Consider the following 19,167-nt stretch of genomic DNA (forward strand, 5'->3'; position numbering starts at 1 on the left):
TTTATCCAACATTTTAGGCATTTGTTGTGGGAGGGTTTTAGGTTACCTCGTTTTTGGTATTTTCAGAAATAATAATCTAGACCTCCCCCCAACTTGTCTGTGATTACATTAAAAAAATTAATGTGAAATCTTAATCTCATTTATTGATATTCTTCTCTGTAGGAATAACTTCTTACACATTTATTGTAGGAAATTCAGAAAACTTAAACAAAACAAAAATATCCCATAATTCTACCATCTTAGGGCAACGTTTCTACATTTGTTCTTTCAGGCTTTTTTCTAAGCATATATCAAGATCTCATTTTCTAAGTCAAAAATGGATCATGCTATGCATATTATTTTATAGCCTGCTTTTTTTTCATGTAACAACATAATATGTGTGTTAATTTTCTTTCTTTTTTTCTTTTTGGTGAGGAAGATTGACTCTGAGCTAACATCTGTTGCCAATCTTCATTTTTTTTCTCCCCAGAGTCCCAGTACGTAGCTGTATATCCTAGTTGTAAGTCCTTCTGTTTCCTGTATGTGGGATGCCATCACAGCATGGCTTGATGAGTGGTGGGTATGTCTGCGCCCAGGATCCGAACTGCTGAACCTCGGGCCACCAAAGCAGAGCACACGAACTTAACCACTATGCCACTGGGCCAGCCCCGTGTGTTTTCTATTGCTGCCTAGTAAATTCCAGAAAGCTAGAGGCTTAAAACAACACACATCATCTTACACTGTCTGTAGGTCGGAAGTCTAGGCATAGTTTACCTGAATTCTCTGCTTCAGTCTCATCAGGATGCTTCAGGCATTGGCTGGGGCTGTGGTTTCATCAGAGGCTCAAGTGGAGAGACATTCACTTCTAAGCTCCTCATGTTGTTGGCTGAATTCACCTCCTTATATTTGGAGGACTAGAACTTGGGTCCCCATTTTTTGCTGGCTTTTGGCGGGGGGGGCACTCAACTCCTAGAGGCCATGTGGTCCTTTCCAGAGGCCCTCTCACAATATGGAAGCCTACTTCTTCAAAGCCAGCAATGGAGAAAGAGTCTCTGACCCTCTGAGAGGGCCTAGGACCTCTTTCAAATCCTTCCAACTGATTAGGTCAGGCCCACCCAAGATGATCTCTCTTTTGAGTAGAGGCGTGCATCACTTAATGATGGGTATACATTCCGAGAAATGCATCGTTAGGTGATTTCATCATTGTGAACATCATAGAATGTACTTACACAAACCTAGATGGTACAGCCTACGACACACTTAGGCTCTGTGGTACTAATCTTACGGGGCCACCATATATATGCAGTCTGTTGTTGACCAAATGCTGTTATGCAGCCCGTGACTGGACTTCAAAATCAACTGAAAAGGGACCTTAATTACACCTGCAAAATCCCTTCACCTTTGTCATATTCTATTGGCTAGAAGCAAGTCACAGGTCCCACTCACACTCAAGGAGAGTGGATTACACAGGCGTGAACACCGGGGGGTGGGACTCCGGGGGACCACCTTGGTGTCTGTCAGCACACGTTTCTCTTTCCACTTCACATCACAGCAGAATGTATTCTACTACCGTGTAACGTGAACAGCCTCACGGCGTTCTGTCATATGGATGTACCGTAATTTATTTAACCAGCTCTCTATCACTAAACACTTAATAAACATAAGCGTTTAAGTTTACTCCCTTTTTTCCCTATTACAAATAATGCTGGAGAGAACGCCTTTGTACTTATATCTGCAGGCACAGTAGTGTTATTTCCTTAGAATAAATTCCTAAACATGGAATTGCAGGGTGAAAAGATTCACAAAATGTTAGGCTTTTGATACAAATTAAAAGACATTCTTTTTGAACAACAAAGAGTTGAGGCCTTTGCCCCCGGCATTGTGCAGCTGAAGATGAGCTCGTGGCGTAAAGAGAAGCAGCAGCGTTTAGAGGAAGTGGTAATGGTTGTTGTGTTGTACTAGTTCTCACTTGGAAGTTGAATAATGGGAAGGTGTGTGGCTGTGGTCCCGCGTCCTGCCCCTGTAGGAGCTGGGGGAGAGTTCGCATCCCTAATCCCCTACATTCACGGGTCGTGATTGTGGGTGAATTAGAGAGACTGAGAGCTCTCATGCGGCGAAGGCTGTAGCCTCGTCACTGTCATGGAGCACAGCACACATCTCCCCAAGGCCCCAATTTGTTTGGATTCATCCAGAATACACGTGACTTCTGATGGTGTGAGCTGGCAGACAAAAGGGCCTCTAATGTGCCCCAAAAGAACTTCACTGTGTCCCGGGCAGGAGACCAAATATGATAACTTCCCAGTAGGGTGGATCCCCAGGTTTTGTGGGGCCTGAGTTTAAGCAATTTGGGGGCCCTCTTTAAGGAAAAGAACAAAATTATGAATACAAAGTTAGGTTAGGGCCCTTGATGGGTCCCACGTGCGTGAGGGGCCTGGGGCTTAAGCATCATTAACTTCGCAGGACATCTGCTCCCTGCTTGCCAGGGCTAGGTTTGCCCTGCCCAGAGTCCAGCTTTGTTCGTTTGTTTCCAAATGTATTAAATTAGACATTTTCCCTTCTCGCCTTTTGCAAGTGTATTAAAATTTTAAGAATTGAGCAGGCCTTCAATAAAATAGTCATTTTTGGCAAAATTTTCCCAATTTAACCTTTCTCTACTCAAATCACTAACATGCATGACTGGAACACAAAAGATGCCAGACTCCACTAGCCTCGCTTGTAGTGTGGAGCCTGGGGCAGGGAGGAGGGTGATGGGGCAGGGGGAGGTGGGAAGGATTCTTCTAGCATTTACTGAGTCTGTGGCACCAGGCGCTGTGCTAGGTGATCACCTTGTCTTAGTTCAGCCTTTTGCCTGCCATGGGGCAGATACTCCTGGTCGCTCAAAACAGCTCCCATTTGAGGGGAGGAAATGCCAGGACACCACAAGTTGAAGTTCAAATATGAAACTGTTAGCAGAGTAATCTTGGCATAAACCCCACTGCATCAGTCAGTCTCCCAACAGGAAACAGATGGCACATTCAAAATAAGATAATTTGAGGAGGGTTTATTTACAAAAAAGATGTGGGTGTCAGGCAACCGCAAGAGATGGCGCAGTAACCCAAATTTAGTAGCATTGCCACCACGAAGCTTGAAGGGATGAGGGAGGAAATAGCTACTGGCATCCACAGGGAGAGAGTTGTACCTCGAGGCCACAGTGGGAGAAGGCATGATCATTGGTTGAGGGACACAGGCAGCTCACAGGGAGGGAGTAAACGAACTGATGTCGCTCTCCTCTCTCTCCACTCTCCTGCGGGGCTCCGCCAGGACACAGAGGGCACAGGATGTGGACCATACAGGTCAGCCTCCTGAGGCAGAGGGCAGAGTGGAGAAGGCAATGAGGATCTAAAGGGGCAAACAAAGGGTAAATGGCATAGTGCCCCCTTTGGCCCCTCAGCATCCACTCTAGACCTTTGTCCAGGTGGAAATCTTGCCTCCTCAACGCTGGGGACCCATAAAGTCCACCAGCTATCATATTACTGTGGGATGTCAACTTGTCGTACTCCCACCTGAAATCACTGCTGTTCTTCAGATAAGGTAATGGGTAAAAAAGGGACAAAAAGAAAGAACTACGGTTCGTGAAATGTAGCTGCTACAGTCCCCACCTCCTTTACTGACCCCCAAGGCCACGGTAACCCTAGCTGCCCCCTTACACCTTCCATTCTCTGTTCTCCTTAACTTTCGCCGGCACCTTCCCGGACAGGGTTCTTTACCTGGTGGGGTGACCCGAATCTTCATTCTTGCAGAATCTGAATCCTTGGTGGCCTTAGTTTTTGGGTTGCCACAGTTTTCCATTGACTAGGACTATCGGACTAAGGGGCACCCCAGGGATGCCCGTCATTTCAGTTCATTAGCAGCCACCCTGTTTCACCCTGGCAGCCAAGGTCAATCACCCCACCCAGTACTGTGACCCCTTTCTTTGCCAGTTGGTTCAGTGGCGTGTGGAGCCCCGAATGAACTAGGGTGATTTTAGCTCCCAAATCATCAGAAACACAACTGTGTTCCCTGGTAACAGCTTTTCTTCTCTGGGTACCAAGACGTCCACCTCACCAATTTCCAGGTTGTGGGGAGATAGGAAGCAAACATTTTTCTAGTGGGTTATTAGGAATAATAGCAAAAGAGGCCATTCTCCTCTCTACCCCTTGTTTCTTGGACCCTCGCATTCTGCCTGTGAGGAAGATGGCACTATATGGCCACTAGTTTACAGCATATACTGTATCTTGTAGGACAGCACTCAAACCTCGCTAGGTGTTGTTTCTCAGCGGATGATTCCACCATTCCATCAAGCCAGAGTCCTCTAGGGGTCTTAACGAGACCAGGCACAAACCGTTAATCTCACTGTAATCAATAAACAATATTGACATCCAGTACCAACCTCCCTGAAAGTCATCGGAGCCATGGTTATAAAGCAACACTGTTAATCATTACGTTTTATGCCTTGACCGAGTGTCGGTGCCATACAAATACTTCAGCTGATCAGCTCAGGCCAATTCCAGGCCTGTTGGGACTGGCCTTCACGATGCGGTCCTCCTCCAGTGCTTCGTCATGAGCGACTCCCCATGAGGCCATAGGTGTATTTAGGCAGCACTTTAGAAGGTCACAGTATCTTAGTAGAGACCCTGTGTTCATCTAGCCATGGCCACAGATCCACGTGGTTCAAAACACTCGAGGACCATTTAGGCTCCATGGCACACTGTGGCAGCCTTGCTTACCTTGTTTCTGATGGTTAAGTACCTGGTCTTTACCTCTCAGAGTCTCCTTTACTCCCAATGAAATTAGGGAACCCAGTTTCACCATCCCCACTGTCACCTCCAATGGCTATCACAGTGCTCTTTGAGGACGCTGGTCCTCACCCCACCAATTCCTTTCTCAATGCCTCGGCGAAGGGCACGTCTTTTAGTCCTCACAGAGAGTACAGGTGGGGGAGGCTGAGCAGTCTGCGTGGAATAGATCCATTCCAATGCACTCATTACCTGGAGCCTTAGGATTCCTTTCCTGAAGAAAGTGTGCATCACAATCACCTGAAGGGCCTGTAACACAAACTGCTGGGTCTCTTCCCAAATACTGACTCAGGAGGTCTGGGTAGGAGTCTGAGACTCTGCATTTCTCACAACTTCCGGGATGCTACCGATGCTGCTAGTCCAGGTGCCACACTTCAAAGTTCTTCGGAACCACTGCTGTAGGCCACCAACAGTCCAGGCTTTAATTTGTCAAATTGCAAATGCTACTCGAGGCTGCCTCAGCCAAAACATTGGTAACTGTCTGCACCCATCACCTAATTCGGCTTGATCAACTGTTACCTTCCACCTGCTTTAGTCTAACAAGCTGAGAATTCGCTCCTACGTGCGTCCCCTCAGTTCTTGCTAATACAGATGAGCAAGATCTTGCAACTCTTCGGTGTAGAAGCAGAGCTTGTGCTTCTCTGAGAGCGTTGTGTCTCTCATCACGGGCCTGGTGGGATGAGAAGGGGAGCTTGGGGACAGTCGCATCAGCTACAGCCACTTAAAAGATTTCACGTAGAGAAAAGTTCACTCCTTGGCTGGCGGGATGGAAGGGGGTTGGAAAAGTGGCGTGGTGCATTTAGGGGAATTTGGAGGTTCAGACCTTGGTTTATGTATTTATTGCAGACATTAAGAGATATTGTTGGCCCTATGACATTAGATCTGAAAGTGTCCCCACCCCAACCTAATTCCAAGAGAGAGGCATTTATGAGCTTTTTTCAATTTTTAAAAATAAACTTCTAATTTTAGAACAGTTTTAGGTTTACAGAAAAGTTGCAAAGATAGTACAGAGAATTTCCCTTTACCGGTTTCCCCTATTATTAACATCTTACATTTGTACTCCACATTTGTCACAATTAATGGACCAATGTTGATACATTTTTAGTAACTAAAGTCCATACATTACTCAGATTTCCTGTTTTTCACTTATGTCTTTTTTGTTGCAGGAGCCCATCCAGGATATCTTGACATTGTCACCCTGTCTCCTTAGCCTCCTCTTGGCTGTGACAGTTTCTCAGACTTTCTTTGTTTTTTATGACTTTGACAGTTTTTGAGGAGGACTGGCCAGGTATTTTGTAGAATGCCCCTTAATTTGGAGAGTCTGATTTTCTTCTCATGGTTATCTGGGGGTCGTGGTTTGGGGAGGAAGGCCACAAGAGGTGAAGCGCCCTTCTCATCACATCATATCAAGGCTGGATACTATCAACATGACTTCGCTGTTGATCTTGACCTTGTTCACCTGGCTGATGTCACGTTTGTCGTCTTCCATTATAAAGTTACTCTTTTCCTCCCCTCTTTCCATACTGTCTTCTTTGGAAGGAAGTCACTACGTGCAGCCCACACTTCAAGAGTGGGGAAGGTTACGAGGTTTTCGGCCTGGTTCATGTACGTCAAATGCGCCTTCCTACATCTCAGAGGGCTGCTCCTGCCCCCCCAGTGGCCTTCTGCAACGTCAGAGACTGGCCAGGGCTCGAGTTTGAATCCTTGCTGCAACTGTGTAGACCTTGCAATCAGCCCCAGGGCTGGGTCCGCAGCTGTGTGTGTCCTGTGACTACATATGACTCCTTCAAATCTGCCCTTAAGGCCTTCGGGGACTCCTTGCATGCTCTATTTTTTCAAACAGCTTTACTGAGGTATAATTGACCTACAATAAACTGTACATATTTAAAGTGTGCAATTTAATGTCTTAACATATGCATATACCTGTAAAACCATCATTACGATCAAGATAATGAGCATATCTATCACGCCCAGAAGTTTCCTTATGTATCTTTATGATCCTGCCCTCCTTCCCACCTCCCTCCCAGCTCTCACAGCTCCTCACACCTATTCTGAGATTCATTCACGTGGTTTTGTATATCAATAGTTCATTTTTTTTTATTGCTACGCAGTATTCCACTGCACGGGTACACCACAACGTGCTCATCTCTTTACCTGTTGATGGCTATTTGGGTTGTCTCCACTTTTTGGCTATTACAAATAAAATTGCTGTGAACATTCATATATAAGACTTTACAAGGCCATACACTTGTTTTTCTTGGGTAAATATGTAAGAGCAGAATGGCTAGTTCATATGGTAGGTGTATGTTTAACTTTTTAAGATACTGCCAGCCTGTTTTCCAAACTGGTTATACAACTTCACATTCTCATAAGCAGTATAGGACAGTTCCAGTTCCTCCACGTCCTTGCCAACATCGTCTGTCTTTTTAACATCAGTCATTCTAATGGATGTAGTAGGTTAATGTGATTATCGACAAGGTTAGGTTTATGTCTGTCATCTTGCTATGTATTTTCTACTGTCTCATCTGTTCTTTGGTACATCTTTTCCTTATTTTCAGCCTTCTTTTGGATGAACTCTTTTTCATAATTCTATTTTATTTCCTTTTTTTGGCTTATTATCTATAACTCTTTGTTTGGCTTTTTTAGTGGTTCCTTTAGTGTTTACAGCATGCATCACTAACTCTTCACAGTCTACTTTCAAGTGATATTATACCCGTGGAAGTATGGAGCAAGAACCTTACCACAGTACGCTTCCATTTCTTCACTTTCTGATATCATTGGCATATATTTTCCTTGTACATATGTTATAAATCCAACACTATATCTTTATTATTTTTGTTTAAACAATGTACCTTTTAAAAGTATTAAAATAATAATAAAAATGTATGTTTATCCATGTGATCACCCTTCTCAGTGCTTTTTATTTCTGTTGTGTAGATCCATATTTCCACATGGTATCATTTCCTTCGGGCTTTTCCTTTAACGTTTCATGGGACAGATGGTGATGAATTCTTTCAGCTTTTGTTTTTCTGAAAATTTATTTATTTAGCCTTTATTTTTGAAATGTATTTTAATGGGTATAGAATTCTTAACAGTTTTTTTCTTTTAGTACTTTAAAGACGTTGCTCTACTGTCTTCTCTCTTGAATTCTTTCTGATGAGAAATTTTTTTTTTTTTTTTTTTACCTTTGTTCCTCTGCACATAATGGGTCTTTTTTTTCTGGCTGCTTTTAAGATTTTCTCTTTATCATTAGTTTTGAGCAATTTGATTATGATATACCTTGTGGTTGTCCTCATATTTCTTGTGCTTGGGTCTATTGAGTTTCCTGCATCTGTGGGTTTATAGTTTTAATCAAATTAAAAATGGGGGGGGAGCATTATTTCTTCAAAAATGTTTTCCTTCCCTTTCTCCTCACCTCCTTTGGGAACATGGATTACACAGATATTAGGCCACCTGAAATTGTAAATCCTATAGCTCTGTTGATTAAAACATTTTTTTTTTCATTTTGGATAATTTCTATTGCTCTGTTTTCAAGTTTACTGATCTTTTCTTCTGCAATGTCTAATCTGCCTTCATCCCCTCCAGTATATTTTTCATCTCAGACATTGTAGTTTTCATCTCCAGAAGTTTAATTTGAGAGGTTTTTTTTTACATCTTCTATCTCTTTACTTAAGTTTTGGACTACCTGGAACACAGTTATAATTGTTTTAACGTCCTTGTCTGCTAATTCTAATATCTGGGTCAGTCTGACTGATCAATTATTCTCCTTATTATGAGTCACGTTTTCCTGCTTCTTTGCATGCCTACTTATTTTTTGTTTTTTTTTTAAAGATTTTATTTTTCCTTTTTCTCCCCAAAGCCCCCCAGTACATAGTTGCATAATTTTAGTTGTGGGTCCTTCCAGTTGTGGCACGTGGGATGTCGCCTCAGCAGACATTATGAATTTTACTTTATTGGATGCTGGATTTTTTATATTCCTATAAAGATTCTTGAACTTTGTTCTGGGATGCAATTAAGTTACTTGGAAAGAGTTCGATCCTCTCAGGTCTTGCTTTTTACGATTTGTTAGGTGTGACCATATCAGCACCCATTCTAAAGCTAATTATTCCCCATTACTGAGGCAAGACATATCTGAGTAATCTACCCAATGCCCCATGAATCGTGAGGTCTCCCAGTCTGCCTGGTGGGAACAGGCTCTATTCTCAACCCCATGTGAGCACTGAGCACTGTTCCCCCTACTCCTTTTGGGTGGTTCTTTCTCTGGCCTCAAGTAGTTTCTGCACATGCTTTGGATGATCAATACTCAGCCAAACTCTCAAGGGAGACCCTCTGTGCATCACTGGGGTTCTTTTTCTGTGTAACTCTCTCCTCTCTGGCATGCTGTCCTGCCATCTCTAGCTGCTTGGTCTTCTCAGAGTCTCGATTCTATTTCCTCAACTCAGGTAGTTTTCTGGTCTCCAGCTGGGTTCCTTTCCCTGCATCATAGCTGGGAAACTCTCTCAAGATAGTAAGCTGGGTGATCACAATAATAGGGCTCATCTTGTCTTTCTTATATTCAAGTTTCACTGCCTTTCATTGCCTGGTGTCCAGTGTCTTGACAACTCTTGTTTCATACGTTGTTCATTGTCAGTTGTTTCAGGAAACAGAGTACATCTGGTCACCATTACTCCCTTTTGGCAGAAAGTGGAAAGGAGGAGTCCTCCTCCCCCACCCTTCACTGGTGTGTTCCTAATTGCATGTTTATAGTTTTTAACTTCTTTTCTTCTTCTATGTGCTCTAGGGTCCTATATTGGCCAGAGTTAAATCAAGGAAGCAGAACTACAATGAATATTATAGAAAAAGAAATTTATTACAGGAATTAGACTTTACTCCAGTGATTCTCAAAGTATGGTCCTTGGACCAGCAGCAGCAAGCATCAGCATTACCTGGATGTTTGTTAGAAATGCAAATATCTAGGCCCCACCCCAGGCATACTAAATCAGCAGCTTTGGGGTTGAGACTCAGCAAACTGGTTTTGATAAGCCCTCCAGTGATTCAGATGCATGCTGAAGTTTGAGAACCACTGCTTTATATAATTGGAGGAGAGGCTGGGGAAGTATTGATCCAAATGGAGGTCTTGGAAAACCAGGGGAAAAATGACTAATCGGCCATCTTAAACACTAGGTTGGTTGAACAAGTTAGTGCTTTCAGGGAAATCTGGAAGTAAGGCACATCAGTTGCTGGGAACTAGGGTAGAAGACCATGGAAGGCTGTCGTCTCCTCAGAGCTATGCTCTGTGAATTGACAGCCAAGTGGTTTGGCAATAGGTCTGGGGTTGCTGTTGGTCAGCAGAGCTGGCAATAAGCATGGACGTGGAGCAAGAACGAGGATGTGCAGCAGGGAAAAAGAGCAAGAGGAAAGTGGAACCTTCTGACACTTCTCTCTCTGTCTCATCACCTCTGACCATAATGACCTTCAGATGGTAATACCTGCTGCTTCAGTTCCACCTCCCAAACCTTGTGCAAATTTTCTTTTGGCCAACTCTGATCCCCAGCTGAACAGGGAAGGGCATTCTGGGAAATCTAGTTTTAGCTTAGCCAAGTTAATACACTAAAAATCCAATAAAGTAGAACTTCACCAGACAGGAGATTCTAGCTAAATGGACAATACAAAGCCACAACATTCCATCCCGTGTTAATCTGACATCCAGTCATATCTCTTTTAACCGTATGTAACATCCAAATAAAGAAAATAGCAAAATCATGCTTCTGATGAACATACTCCACTGTCCATCAAAAAATCAAAAACATGCAAACCCTTTCCCCAAAAGAGGATGGAAATTTCTTTCTTTTTTTTTAGATTGGCACCTGAGCTAACAACTGTTGCCAATCTTCTTTTCTTCCTCCCCAACCCTCACACCCGTACATAGTTGTATATTGTAGTTGTGGGTCCTTCTAGTTGTGACATGCGAGACACCACCTCAACATGGCCTTAATGAGTGGCGCCATGTCCGCGCCCAGGATCCGAACCCTGGGCTGCCGAAGTGGAGCACGCCAACTTGAAAGCAAGCTGTTTTGGACAGTCTCTACTATCAGGTCTAGAGAAAAAAGCATTCACTACATCAATAGCAAAGTATCAGGTGGCAGGTAATGTGTTGATTTTCTCCAGCAAAACCAAACACACACACACACACACACATCCCTCTGGAACCACAGTTGCCACTGGCGTCATCACCTGATCACGTTTATAATAATCCGCTGTCATTTCCGTAATCCATTTGTCTTCTGCACAAACCAACTGTGTGTGTTGAATGGAGATATGGTAGGAACCACCAATCTTGCATCTTTCAAGTCTTTGTTGGTGGCACTAATCTCTGCAGTCTCTTTGGGAATGTGGTATTGTTGTTGGTTTACTATTTTGATAGTCAGAGGCAGTTCTAGTGGCTTCCACTTAGCCTTTTCTTCTATAATATTCCCTACTCCATGGGTCAGGGAACTAATTTGGGGATTCTGCCAGTTTCTGAGGCTATCAATTCTCACTATGCAGTCTAGACCAGGATTCAGCAACCCACCAGATCAACTGTGAGATGGACTTAAGCCAAAACTCCATGGATCACTTGACTTCCAGAAGCCTTTACTCCGACCTGTAGCATTTTGGGTTTCCAGAAGTCTCCAAAAGTCTAGTTATTTCTTCTTTCCCAACATAGTCATGCTAGTAAACTGTCACAAACCCTTTTGAGGAAGACTAAAAGGGAGACTCAGCTTCCCTTTTCCTCAAGAGGCTCTGTTATCAGTGAACTGGCTCAAGCCTAGAAACTTCAGAGACATTCAACAGACTGGCTCAAGTCAGAATTCTGTTCATCAGACCTAGAGCATTTCTGTGTGTATAAATGAAGTAAAACTTAAGAAGGCTGCAATCTGCTTCAGTCCTAGGGACACTGTAATCAATTAGCTAAGGACAAAGGTATCTACAGATGAGGGCCCCTCTTCAAAACTCCCAAGAAGCCCTTCTCGTTCTCTTTGTATGTTAATCGCATATTCATAATTTTACTTTTTACCTATGTACTCCAAGGTCTATCGTTGCTCTAAAATTGTCACAGCCCTTTGATTCTCTATGCCTTGTTCTTTACCTGCACTTCATCCCATGCTACCAGCAGTGAAAATGTGAATTGTGATGCCACTGTAGGCCGTCATTACTCACATCCCATCCCATGCCTTAGGAGGTTATCACTGACCTCATCAAATATAACTAACCCAATCCCCGAATCTCATTTTAAGAACCTGTTTCCTGGAGCCACTTCTGGTACCAATTACTCTGTCTGGGTCCCAACAAGAACCAGAACATACACTTGTCAATAGAGAAATTTGAGGAGACTTTATCTACATAAGACCTATGTACAAAAGTATGGGCGTGGGAAAACCTACAAAGCGGAGCGGATAGTAACCAGAAAATGGGGGGAGCGAGTCACACAGACTCAGCAGCAGAAAACTTCAGTTGAGGAACAAAACAGCTAGAGGCAATCTTGCAGGGAGGGAATTAGAGGAATACAAACCCTGACCTCACTCTCTTCTCTCCTGATTTCCTGAGGGGGAATCCCTGGTGAGCAAAGCCAAATGGAAGCCAGAGCGCAGAGGAAGTGTTTACGTGGTTCACACGTCAACCCCTGGAGACAGTGACTGAGGAGGAAACAGATCCAGAGGCAGAGATACCCCCAGGACACTGTATTCTGTAAACAGATTAATAGGATAACGGACATACAACTGACAATCTAGGAGCTGACACCCTCCCACTTAGCATCTACAAGGAAAACTGACCTTAGGCCAGGCTGTACACATCCATTCTTTGCTCCTTGGATGGAAAGGTTGATGGCATGTCCCCGTACAATTCTTCATAAGCAGTGTATTGCAGTAAAAAAACTGAACTTACCACAACTTTCTTGACTACTGCAGCTTTATATGAGTCTTGAAATCAGGAAGGGTCCTCTAATTTCGTTCTTTTCCAAAACTGCTAACGGCATAGTTTGCCTATTTAAATCTTAGAATCGGCTTTTGGATATCTACCCAAAAAGCCTGCTGGGACTGACTGGAAATGCACTGAACCTATGTTATCAAATTAGGGAACTGACATCTTAACAATACATTCACCACATAACGTCTTGGTCGACAGACCTCGTATATATACAACAGTGGTTCCATAAGACTAGCAGCATATAGGTATATAGTAGACTATACCATCTAGGTTTGTGTTAAGAACATGCCGTCTGCATGACGACAAAATCGCTTAATGACCCATTTCTCATAACACATCCCCGTCGTCAAGCGACACGACTGTATTCAGTCTCCTCTATTTCTTTAGGCCTGATTTCATCAGCATCTTTTGCAGCTTTCAGCATATATCGTTAGTTATGCCGAAGTACTTCTTTTGGGATAGAGGTGGGGGTGGTGTGTTCAGCTTTCTTAAGTGTCTCAATTCCTCCATTTAGGTCTTTTGATCTCCTTGATCAGTGTTTTGTAGCTATGAGCATATAAATTCCATTCAATGTTAGATTTATTCCTAAGCAATCTTTGTGGGCACATTCAGCTTTCTGAAAACATTACAATTCTCGGAGGTGATGGCTATTAACAATCCCCCCGGACATACTGTGACCATCTCTCTTCTTCCCAAACAATTATCTCAGGTCTCTTGTTTAAGCTAAGAAAACTGACACAGTGAAATGTGGATGGTGGGACAATGTCTAGGCTGGATGAAGGTGCTCTGATTTTATTCAACTGGGCTCACAATAATGTTGAGAATGTCTTACCGCTTCACCATAATGTGAATTTCTTGAACAAAATGCTCTCAAATGCAAAGATTCCTAAACAGCATTAGCTTGCTGCTAAGGACACACCACACACACAACTGGAGTTCCAGTGGGCTTTTATTGAGAGAAATGAACAAAAATCAAGATTTTATCAACCATCTTTTCTGAACCTTATAAACTCAGCAGAGACTCTGGTCCATATGTGTACATACAGCATAACACATCCCAACAAAAACAGAGCCCCACTGGAACATCTGCCAATTAACAGAAAGCCAATTTTCCCTTTTCCCAAATGTTTTCAAAATTTTGAGTCCTCACTGTTCACTTCTCAGTGGAACTGGTCCCTTGTGGCTAGGGACATTGAAATTCTATCCCATTTTTACTGAACAAAAAATAATTTTTTTCAAGTTTTAGTTTCAAAAAAGGGAACAGTGACTTTGTTTTCTCCAGGCATCCCTCCCCCAAAACCACTGGATGAAATACAGTAGCCTGTATCTTAGTAACCCAACCCTACCCCCTCCCTTGCCCTGCCCAGTATTGTCTACTGGAGAATTTAAATACACTTCTGTTGGAATCTGTCAGCCATGGAGGGGCAGAGTCCAGGTGCCAGGCTAGCTCCCTCTGACCTCATGAACTGCTATAACCTTTGGACACTTAACTCTTTATCCCAAAGATGAGTGTTTAGATCAGAAGGGAGAGTGGATTTTCTTTGGGAGCTTTAAAAAAACTGTCTTTAGGGATATAAAGTAGAACTACAAGCTCACCAAAGTCCACTTAATCACCAACTTCAGCTCCCGCGAGGCCAATAATTTTGCTTGACAAAGGGATTTTTGCCAGAAAATGATTCCACAACAATTTTTAAGATACACAGAATGCTGAAAAAAAGTGGCAAATTAAAACAACATGGCTTAATTCCCAAGAACTTATTTCACCTTTTTGTTACTCATCTTAAGGTCAGGAGTGTGGCTAAAGGCAGTTTCTGAAGAGGTTATGAGCTTCCAAAGTGTTTCTAAATCCTTAGTGCAGACACCCTCCCTTTTGGGGCACAGTAACCTCCCCTCCCACCCCTAATTAAAAAAAAAAGAAAAAGAAAAACAACTAAACCAAGTGATCAGAATGAGATGTTTTGATTCGAACAATTTACACTCAAAGCTTTGTGCTGAGTTGTCTGGTTCTAACCCAAGCATGATGGTATCAAACACAAAGCACATGGCAAAGGAAAGATGCTCCCATCTCATTCTGAAAACAAATATTGATAACCAATTGCCTCCCCCCTCCCCCCAGCCTTTGGGGCCAACCCATATTATGATGCTGGGACCAATCTGAAAATAATTTAGAGACAAACTTAGGTTTCCTCTTCCTTACTTCTTCCCATGGAAGATCTTTTTAGAATAAATTTCATTCCTAAGGGAAAGGCAAGAAAGTTTCTCCATCGGAAGGCATGGGAAGAGAAAGACAAAACATAGGCCCAGAGGCAGCAAGGTGTGTAACAGTCCATAAGCCATTACACAACTCTACGACCAGAGGCTAAACCATGAGTTGGACATAATTTAAATACTAAAAACAGGGGACAGTTTTCATCCAAATGAACCACTGGAGAAATATTACCATTACCTAAAATAAACACCCAATACCAGAATGAACACAAACACAATTCCCAATAGTAACAACACTCCTTATTCTGAGAGGGATTTAAAAAAAAAAAAAAAAAAAGACGAGACTAGGCTTTCACCTAGCCCTTAGAGCATCTTTCCATTTAATTATTCCTATTCAGGAGCCAAGCACCAAAACTGGACAGCTGCCTCGACAAGACTGTGTCCAGCAGTGGTGTCCCAGATAGCTTAAGTGCCACTCCTCATCAGAGGCTGTACTTCAGTAATACTTTCAATTTAAAGTCTGTGCTTTAAGAGGGACTCACAGGCACGTGGCACCAGGCAGAGCGCAGTCTGAGGATGGCAAAGGAGACTGCGCTGTTTGTTTAGTTGCCCACACACCCTCTAGCGAGATATAAAATTGCATTTCCAAGCTTTTTGCTTTTTTTCTATAATGAATGATCCCTCTTATCTCGCCAGAGGTGGGGGAGAAAGAGAGAGCTGCATCAGTACAAGGGCAATATTTTTTGGTCAAAAGTTGATACCTTTTAAATTCCCTCCCCCCACCCCTCCCTGGAAGTTATTTCCTTAATTAGGGCTTGTATTTAGTAACCAACATTGGCTGGATAGAACACATGTGGCCTGGATACCAAATAAATGAGCTTTTTCTTTCTTGGGTTAGTACTGTGCAGCTCTTGCTACAGTTTTTAAGGAGTTAGGGCTATGTCTGATCAGGAGGCATCTGCAGGATTTTGACGCTCAAGGAATTCTGGGTGAGTCCCAAACAGTTCTGCTTAGAACTAGGCAGAGTCAAAAAATGACTTTGAATAAGTGATTTCTTTATCCAGATGAGTTCAGCATGAAAGCATATGCAGGACTTATCTTGTAATATTTTAGGGTTTTGAAAAACAATGGAATATGGAAACCAAATTTCTTAAAATTTTTTTGGCTTATTTTTTTTTTTTTACCTTAGATGCCTCCTGATTGACCTAGTACACTGGGTTAAAGGGAATTAAAAATATTTAAAAAAAAAAGTTCACTGGTTTTGATTCATCTCACTCCTTTTGCCTGGAGATCAGGCCAAACATCAAGCATGTTGGGAGGGGCACAATTTAAAGCAACACTATTGACTGTAAAGCATTTGCCAGCAATTTACAATGCAAAATGACAGATAATTCTTGTCACAAAGCAAGAGGATGGCAAGCAGCTTTCTGTAGCATGAAAGTTAACAGCTCTCAGGGGTTGCCCATTCCTGCAAGTTTATGTATCAAGGTGGGCAGAGGGCAATACACTTACACAGTACAGGAGGTGATCAACAGAGAGTAAGCCCCGGAACTGCTAATGTTACCAAAGCTGGTACTGGCTAATATTCTGAAATGCAAATTCATGCTTTGTACATACACTGCTCAATGCTGCCACTCACTCGAATTCCCACACTGCAAGGCAGATTAATCTTTGCCCCCTTCTGTTGAGCTTGAAAAGTTCCTCAAACTTTTAAAAAGGGGGAAGAAGCAAAATCAGAGAGCGCATCTCAAAAACATCTTGAATTACAGCTTTTTGAAGTTTCCTTGCTCTCTGGCAGGTTGCCTCCAAAGGTACCAGATGAGACACTGTGGCAGCAAACAGTGAATCCCAGACTTCTGGGTCCCTTTTCCAACTTAGGGTCCCCATAGAGGTCTGCTCTCTACAGTAAGAGGCCAAAGTACTTTTTAGAATTTAGTGTTGCGGAAAACTGAGCCCCTCTCATCTTTAGCTTCTCCCATAATCACTCTAATCCCCTTAATCCCAGCAACCTTCATCCAAAAAAAAAATATATATATATGTATATATATATATATATGAACCCAGAAAAAAACTTATTTACAAAGTTTATACAAGTATACACACCCAATTTTCTATGGGACACGCTTTGCCACAGAGGAAAGAGGGTCAAGGCTCTGACATGTCTACACATCAAGTGCCATAACTGCTAATGGAGACGTATGTAAACCAGTCTTTAGTGTTCTGCTATAGAGCACAAAGGCTTGTCATATGGCTCCTGCAATGAGAGACTGCTCTTTCCTTTGGGAGCGATGATGTTTTACCTACTCAGCCCAGAAGAAATTTTTACTTCGGATTCTTTTTTTTAAATACATGTATTTACAGTGCGGATGAACTGCAGTGGCATATCAACTCCTCCACATAAAGAAAAAGAAAACGGTGTTGAACATCACTAATATGGTTCATCTTCCAGCCCTGGGCTTGAGTATCGAGTAGAAAGGGAAGAGAGAGACTTCAACTTGAAACTGAAATGAGAAGACAAAAATTTTAAAAAGAAGGAAAAAGAAAAAAAAGGGAAACAAAGAATTACTATGGTTGATTCCATGGGCTGTGTCTAAAAAGATGATATTCTGAATGGTCTCATAGCATAAGGCACTTCGCACAAATAAGTAATAAGCTCTTCAGGCTTAAAAAACGGATGAATAATCAGGGAGAAGTTGAAATGCACTCAAGAGTCAGCTGTTGGAGAATTCTGAAATCGTAGACAAGCTTGTGTTCATCAGGATTCTTCTCTTTTTAGGGTTTCTCCCCTTCTCTTTCTCTTCCTTCCTTGTCCCCTTTCCCCAGATAACATTTTTTAAAAACCAGCAGTTAGTGCAACTAATGTTCAGTCAGCACACAGTGCAAACAAGTGGAACAAAAAAGGTAAATTCCTTCTTTTCAGATTTTTTCTCTTCACCAGTTAAAAAAAGAAAAAAATGTCTGAGCTCTTTTAAGTCTTCATAGTTCCAAAATAAAAGAAGATGAAAAACCCACAAAGAGAAGAGCATCCCCCCAAAACGATGTGTTACAGAACCGAACGAGCCTTCTGCAGTTTGTCAAAGCCTAAAGAAAGAAGGAAGAAACCTAAAATTAACATTTCTGAAAGCAATATGAACTAGTGTACATAGGTTTTCACAATCCCCATCCCACACGCTCTCTGTAATAGCTTTTGCTGAGTCTCTGCCTATGGTAGAATCCACTAAGGATTAAGGACTTTCTGTTAGGCATCCCAGGAAAAGAGAGAGCCTGGAAGTTTCGCTAACTGGCAGCAGTCATCCATAACAATTAAACCAAGAAAAAAAATTTTTTTCCCCCTTACATGAACTCAAGAGCCTGCCAACATACTACCAAACACTGGCTAGTTTTACGGTTGTCTCAGGGTTTTGTGTTTTGACATTTAAATTAGGAAAAAAAAAAAAAAAAAAGTGAAAAGAGTAATTTGAAAAATTAGAAAAAAACAGGTAAAATGTTCATTGCTAATTTGGAAATCGTCATCTCTCAAATTATATCAGATCTTCCTTAGAAAAAACTCCAAAATAGCCTACATTCCTTTATGTTGAGCCTTGTTTTGAGCATTTCTACCAGAGCCTAAGAGTCACCAAAAGATGAAATGAGAGGGTGGTCAGGAAACCACAGTGGGCATTTAAAAAAGACAACTATCCTCATAACCTGATTACAGATTTGGCTATAAGCTATTATAGGTAATTAAACCAGACTTATTAAGGTACCCATTAGAAATTAAGAGTGAATGCTAACAGAGATGACTGAGTGATACAGGAGTAGAGAATATTTCCATATTCAGAATTGCTGAAGAAGATTCTTTTTTGCTTTCAGTATTTTGGAAGTCTGAATTTGTCTTAAGCACTGCTTACCTAGCACATTACTTAGGAAGACTGCATTCATGGACTTTCCAATGAGACCACAACTTCACCCAAGAGATACTTCCCATTTACCATGGTTTATGCTAAGAGGTGTTCTACCTATGTTTCTATCATACAATCAAGGGCTGCATAATGATGGTTTGGTCAACAATGGATCGCATATATGACGGTGGTCCCATAACATTAGTATCATACAGCCTAGGTGCATAGTAGACTGTGCCACCTATGTCTGTGGAAGCACACTCTACGATATTCCCACAACGAGGAAATCACCCAACGACATATTTCTCAGAATGCATCCCTGTTAAGAAACACGATTG

General features: G+C 42.2%; 1 protein-coding gene across 4 annotated transcripts in view; it reads right to left on the reverse strand.

The window, feature by feature from the left end:
• Positions 1-13,671: 13,671 nt before the first annotated feature.
• The window catches only part of DDX6 (DEAD-box helicase 6), a 36,015-nt gene continuing 30,519 nt past the window's right edge, over positions 13,672-19,167 (reverse strand). For all 4 annotated transcript variants that reach the window (XM_046685089.1, XM_046685088.1, XM_046685086.1 and 1 more), the window contains exon 14: positions 13,672-18,029. The gene's annotated coding sequence lies outside the window, so the exon portion shown is untranslated. The remainder of the gene's footprint in view (positions 18,030-19,167) is intronic.

The sequence above is a fragment of the Equus quagga genome, chromosome 14 (genome assembly GCF_021613505.1).
Source record: "Equus quagga isolate Etosha38 chromosome 14, UCLA_HA_Equagga_1.0, whole genome shotgun sequence".
Classification (NCBI taxonomy): Eukaryota; Metazoa; Chordata; class Mammalia; order Perissodactyla; family Equidae; genus Equus; species Equus quagga.